This window comes from Aedes albopictus, chromosome 3 (assembly GCF_035046485.1).
Source record: "Aedes albopictus strain Foshan chromosome 3, AalbF5, whole genome shotgun sequence".
Classification (NCBI taxonomy): domain Eukaryota; kingdom Metazoa; phylum Arthropoda; class Insecta; order Diptera; family Culicidae; genus Aedes; species Aedes albopictus.
In genome coordinates this window covers 310,417,636-310,424,765 of record NC_085138.1, presented here as the reverse complement: position 1 = coordinate 310,424,765, position 7,130 = coordinate 310,417,636, and the positions used below count along the sequence as shown (strand labels likewise).

At 39.7% G+C, this 7,130-nt stretch overlaps 1 protein-coding gene across 4 annotated transcripts in view; it reads left to right on the top strand.

Annotated features, from left to right (window-relative positions):
• LOC109431043 (serum response factor homolog A) overlaps nucleotides 1-7,130 on the top strand; it is a 783,489-nt gene that overhangs the window by 393,135 nt on the left and 383,224 nt on the right. The gene's annotated exons all lie outside the window — the stretch shown is intronic.

The window sequence follows — 7,130 nt, the reverse complement described above, 5'->3', positions numbered from 1 at the left end:
CTCCGTGTGTTCCTTGTCTAGTGTTAAATTTCATTCATTGGAGAAATTTCAGGAGGAATTCGTGTAGAAATATCTGAATAAATGTTAGATAAATTTTGTCAAAACCTTTCTGTAGAATTTCTGAAGGAATCTTTGTAGGATGTTCTAAAATATCCCTGGATAACTATCTGAATAAATATTTAGAGGTATTTCTGAAGGAAACCTTGTATGAAACTCATGATAGTCAGTATACAAACGTCATTTTTGCTTGAATATCAATAAATGGTTCAGCTTAGTTCACGGCTAGGTGCGTTTTGTCGAGTCAGCAAATGTGTTTTGACTGTGTAATGAATCATGGCAAGTCTACTAAAGACTTTTTTTAGAATCACTGTTAGTTATTTTAAGGAAATTCGTAGATGGATTTCGTTAGGGTGGATATTTTTCTAATTAGATTTCTCGGAATATTTTGAAAGGAACCCCCTCTTCCATTTGGAAAAAAAATCGGAAGAAATCCCTGTAGAATATCCGAATGAATTTCTGGCTGGTTTTCTAAATATCTAAAGAATTTCTAAAAGTATCCCTAAAAGATTTTCAAAAGGAATTGCTGGATAACGCTTCGATTTAATATTTTGAGGAATTTTCGAAGGAATCTCTGTATGATATTCACAATGAAACAATTTGTGAAGTTGTCATTGCAAGAATTACAAAAAAACAACAATGAATTTTGTGGAATTTCTAGAAGATTGAGTTTGATGAGTTACACTCACTTGCTATTTTCTCAGCTCAGAAGCATGCAATCATGAAACGATGTATGAACCACTTTTGCCTTGAGGTTTTGTCTAAAACATTGCCGAATGGAGTAGGAGTCGCACGCGAATTACAAAGTCGTAGCAGATCTGTGAAAGCGACTCTCCACGAGGTGAGTGTAATTTACATTCACCTCGTGGAGAGTTGCCTTTGCAGCTCTCCCACGACTTCGGTATACGTGTGCGACCCCTTCTTCATTCGGCAAAGTTTTAGACAAAACCACAAGACAAAAGTCGTCCATACATCGTTTCTTGATTGCATGCTTCTGAGCTGAGAAAAATGCAAGTGAGTGTAACTCTTTGCAAGTGAGTGTTCCCATCCCTGAAGAGGAGTTCTTGGATAAGTTTGCGAATAACTTATTGGAAGATTTTTCGAAAAAGCGCCGATTTTTGTAACCTTTAGTGTGAGTATGGATAGTAAAAATTCCAAGATGTCGGCCCAAAATTTAGGATGGCAACCAAAAACCCAAGATGGCGGCCCAGCATTGAAAAAGCGGCTCTACAACCATGCAATATGGGTGCATTTGGTATGGAGAAGATGTCTGGAGTTAAAATATGACGACTAGTATATTCAACATAGCGCCTCAAAACCCAAATTGGCGACCAACAATTCAAGATGGCAGCTGTTTTAAGTAGTTTTAGGCTCTTAAACTATGCAATATAGTTTAGGAATGGAGTAGAAGTCCAGAGCCCAAATATAATGACAAAAACATTCAAGATGGCAACACAAAATACATATTCTAATAATCACAGATAAGTTAGCAATTGTAAGAAGCCAAAACATGAACAACTCACTAATTTTTTTCTTCTGCTCTGAAATGACAAAATTTAGATTGATAGAATTGAATTTATGAAGAAATAAATAGTTGCAGCATGGACATATTTCAGTGCATCAAAACAAAGAGACAAAACAACGAGATCCGGTCAAATTGGATAAACATGTCGTTGATCAGAAAATGAAAGAGATTCTTCCGTAATTGAACTCACCCTTGGTCAAACATAAAATTGGTAGCCTGTCAAAACCGTCATTTTTCCTATTTTCATGTTAGAAAAAAAAAGCAGTGGAATGTAATAATATTGTAGATATAAGATAGCTAGCTCACAAAATCGAAAATGATTGACTGGAAACACCTCACTTTGAAATAAACATTTCTGAGTGGATTAAAAAAAAATCATCGTTTTGTCCGTTTGTCTATGCTACATGTGTCGCTTTTTTATAAACCTGCATTACGATGTTTTCTAACAATTCAAATTCTACCTAATAATACAAAATATGGTCTTTTGTTCGCGTGCTTCACTATTTCACTAACCCAACTCAACTTCTATGCATCTCTGTCTATATCTCCGTTAAATTCTTCGTTCCCTGTAAATATGAAAAACCTAACCATTACGCAACATAAATATGATCTTTATCATTATGCGTTTTCCCACGCTGTTTCATCTGTTCTCTCAATTCATCAAAATGTTCATGTATAAATATTTGATTCACTCCAGCTTTATCTACTGTTGTTCTTTTTTAGCCAAAAGTGCATTTTATCCTCGTCAGCCGGTCGCTTGTCTACAGGTAGTACCACGATAAGTATACAAATTGCTATGAAAAATATTGGTAAATTCCATAAAACTGCCTTCGTTTCTACTCTGCTTCAGCACGACACGGGTTCATCTCATAGCTGTCTGGTTCTACGCGGATTTGCCACGCATGCACGCACGTACGCACACACACGCGGTGTTGCATCCTCGTCAGTTTTCGTTCCTTTTCAATATGATACATCAAAATGTGCGTTATTTTGGTTGTATGTTTTGTTTTGTTTTGGTTACTTGCTATACGTCAACACTTATATATGATTCAATATACAGTTGTATGTTTGTTTTTATTTGTTTGGGGTAGTGGATTCTTGATTTGCATTTGCTATTGGGTTTCAGTGTATTAGTTTCGGGTTCGTTTCGTTCGTTACGTTGATGTTTGTGACTTGATACCATTGTTTAATGACTTGATCCAAAATGATGAGAAAATAAAGAGCTACTTCGACATTATTGAGAACACAGATTTTCAGGTTTCGAAAGAGGTTGAGATTGTACTCCCAACGTTTACCGATAAATACAGCTGGATCAGTGCTTTTCCCATGTGAGCGAACTTTTACATCAACATTATTTTGGTTCTAAGGATTTCTAGTCACGAAAAATAGTGTCTTGCTCTAAGTCGATCTCACCATATTTGATTTTCCGGTCAAATTCAAATCACCCTGTTTTCAAATTTAAAACTAATCAAATTTTTGAACTTGCTTTGGTTTTGTTCAAGTTTTAATTTTTGCTAGTTACGCGTAACTGTTTTTCTTTTCTTGAGATGACTTACACTAAGCGAGATGCGATCTTCAATTTACACTTGTCCACTATTTGCATTACAAAACTACATTGTTTTTAGAAGATACTTTGTGTGTCGGTGTGACTAGTCAAAGCTATACTTACATCTCTTAGCCTATATTTTCGATCCAGGTTCTCTGTGTCTGTGGTGGATAAATTACAATGGCTTCGTTGAACAAAACGTTTCAAACAACAACTTAGTTATACTTCTTTATATCTTGTGTATAAAACTTCTTTTAACAAATTATTGAAAACTTTTATATTGGCAAACGCTTAGCGATTTTTCTTGTATTTCATTCAAACGTTTAGCATTTGTTTGGATTTCTTCATTATAGTTTATCTTAGCCATAATATCGCATGTGTGCCAGTTACAATTATAAGTAGTTTTTTAATTACTTGTATTATTGTCTGCAGAATAATAAATACTTCTCTTGCGATTCCGCTTTTGATAAGTTTCTGTTTGTTTCACTTGATTATAAAAACAATGATTCCAGTTCTGTGCCGCCTCGATTGCCAGTTTTTTTTGTTTACTCGACGGGCGAACCTCGACTCTCAAATCAACGTGCAGAAGAATGAGCCGCTTCGTCACTTGCTTCAAGTGAGTGCCTTTTGTTGTTGAGCCGAAAACGAACCCCGGCATCAGATTCAATTTTCGATTTCACGAGCGAGAATGAGCGTTACATATTGCGTTACAAACCGTTACTCGGTATCCGTTAGCGGTCGGCTACCCTGCACGATTAAACTTTCTGGAGCAATGTGATGATTTTACCCTAACGAATGCATAATTATAGCGCACCGAGTTCTATTCAATACAGTGTGCTATAAAAGATATCTTGCGTGCAAGAATCCTACACGCTGACTGACATAACCACAAAACGAGGAAGAAAGCGAACCGTGAGGATAGCCATCAGCCATCGGTCACCACGTACCGTCAACTGCGTCGAATTTGAACCTAAGTTACACAAATCGAACCTAAACGAACACAGGTTATCATCTCTTATGCTACTAGTACACGTTTAAGCGATCGTTTCTAACTGGTTGATGAGTTGGATTTCCTCTAAATTCCTCTAATGCTGCATATATTCAATGTTTCCAACGTTTCCCTCTCGCGCACACCTTTTCCTTCAATCGGAACCAGAATGTCCCACATTTCTGTACATTGATTTCACGTTTTTCTTTTCTGTGCTCCATATTTTCCATTCGCAATTTAGTTTAGGGTACATTTGACTACTCAGTTTGATTCAATCGTATTTTCAAAGTTTCGCTACTATCCTACAAAGAGAGAGTGAGTTTCGGGAGAGATTTCTTGAGTTTTTTTTTTTCGATTGGTTTGTTTCAATACTTTTACAATTAAAGTCTACCTATTTCACCCAGTGTTTGCAACTGTTCAGCTGACTCTCGTTCTAGATTTGTTCAGGGTTTTGAACCACCACGCTTCCTTCGGACTGTTGTCTCCAACTGGGGAATCTAATAGCAGTGAGCAATGTTTCAAATGTGTGTTTGTTTTTTTTTGTGTTTGGTAATGTCCGTTCGATCCGTTTCGTTTTCATTTTTACAATCGGCTTCTTCGGCTTTGGTTCTTAAACATTACAACAGAGTACAGACTAGAGGATTTAGGGGGGTTGGGGCGCTATGAGTTGGGTTGATACTACAGGGAGTTCGTTTTTGATAGTTTGGATGAGTAGTACACAATATGCTACTTATGGATTGTTAAACATAAATAACTTCAAACAGAAAACAGAAAGGGCTGACACAAAAACGAATTACTTACACATGTTTATTGAAAGATGCAGTTCAATCAACGTTAAAAGAAATATGAACAAGGTCCAATAGTCCTATCAATATCAATCGACAAGAACTACAGTCGAGTCAAGTACAAGACACTGAAGACGACCTTATACCCCGGACAGACATGTGATACGAGCGTGATTCCTGTACAACGCAGTGCAGTGTCAAGAAAATTTCAACTAGACTGACTTGAACTGAGAGAATTTTCAGTATGGCACTCATTTCAAGCGCAATTGTACAGTGATTCTTGTATCACATGTGTGTCATAAGTATTACAGTTGAGGTCGAAATACGTATCTGTCAAAGGATGCAAATTCTTAGTGGAATTCAAAAGAACAGTACTTAACGCGATTTTCTTTTTACTTACAGATATTCCCCTAACAAGCCCAGGTTAATCACCATCAAGAACTACGAGATGAACCAGCGCTCCAGATGGCCATAGCAGTCACGGCACAGACCGCATGTCCCTACACCGAATACCAAAGCTACAAAATTCCTATCGGTCAACAAATGCAGAAAGCATACTAAACCAGGATATTTTTCGGCAGTATTTGGAAACCGAACAGAACCTCGAGGATCTGCAGTTTTTTGTTGCGGTGCAGAACTCTCAGCATCAGGAAACGGTTTACTTCAAGGAGATACCTTAAGACCACTATGGTTCTGCCTTGCGATGAACCCTCTCAGTAGAGCACTCAACCAATACAACTATGGCTACCAACTGAAAAGTGGGGAAAGGAGTACAAGAATATCCCACACCTCGGATTTTGACGGCTACGCAGTCTTGTTAAATCAAAACGTGTTGTTATCTAACTCGACGTTTCGACACTTTGGATGGTGTCTTATTCAGAGGAAAGATACGTTTTTCGTTCTCCCCCATATAACGCACACCTTCTTCATGAACGACCTGAAGCTGTTCGCGGAATTAGTACAGAGGTTGCATCAACTGTTGCAGCTTGTGACGGTGTTCAGCAACGACACCCGGATGGAGTTTGGAATTGACAAATACCGGTCAGTCCATCGTCGCCGGGGTCTAGTAGTGAACGCCAGCTGTTTCCGCGTCAACGAACAAGAGGAGATTTGGAATATGGTTGAAGGCAAATCGTACAATCTCGGCTTCCTGCAACTTAGAGGTATTTGCCACACAGCGATCAAGAAGAACTACAGGACAAAGTCTTGCTTCATGCCAACTGTGTTCTGAAGACTTTCTGTCAGCCGGCAACAAGGTGAAGGCGATCAACACGTTTGCTGTGCCCCTATTGACCTACAGCTTTGGGGTGGTAAAGTAGACCAAGACTGACCTCGAGGCGGTAGAACGAGTAGTCGAGCGTTCACCAATCACCGCATGCGCCATCCACTCAAAGTCTAGAGAGTCACCCTGCCACGCCCAGTAGGAGGAAGAGGCGCCACCAATATCCAGGCACTATGTGTCTCCCAGATCCAGCAGTTGCGGGCATATTTCGTAGAATGTCATGAAATGTTCCGCACTGTATGTGAAGCTGACCACGGTTACAGCGCCAGCGCCCTGCATCCAGAGCAGGAGGATTATCAGCTGAACTGCGACGTCGAGACCGTTGACGAGATGATTGTAACGTGGAAGCAGAAGGAGTTGCATGGATCGATAAGGCGACGTCGAACGTGTGTAGCTGGTGCGGGGTGACCTCTTCTCGGAAACAAAAGGTAGCCGTCCAGGGTAATTGCAACGAAGAACTATCGGCGGAACATATTGCACGAAGACGTGGAGGACCACCGTAGGAAGTGCAATTCAGCAGGGGAAACGATAGAGAATGTCGTTGCAGGCTGTTCAGTGTTAGCTGGATCAGCCTACCTCGATCATCACAACGAAGATCTCATTATGGCCAATCGGCCCGACATTGTGGTTCACGACAAAAGGATGAAGCGGGTATCCTCACCGACAACGCTGTACCGCTCACATGTTCCATATACTGGGTACCCCTACACTTTTTAGGGAGCGTCCATAAATGGCGTAGCATTTTAGGGAGCAGGGGAGTCTTTTTTTTTTTTCTTCTAAACCATAGGGGGATAATCTGCTCAACAGACACCCTAACAGAAGGTTAGGGTAGTGTAGGTCTGACAGGCCGTCTTCTACAACAAAAGTAAAATCCAGGACTACTCTCTCCTCGTACCCACTAAACCATTCCTATGGTCGCCAAACCCTACGTCTCTCCGGAACCACCA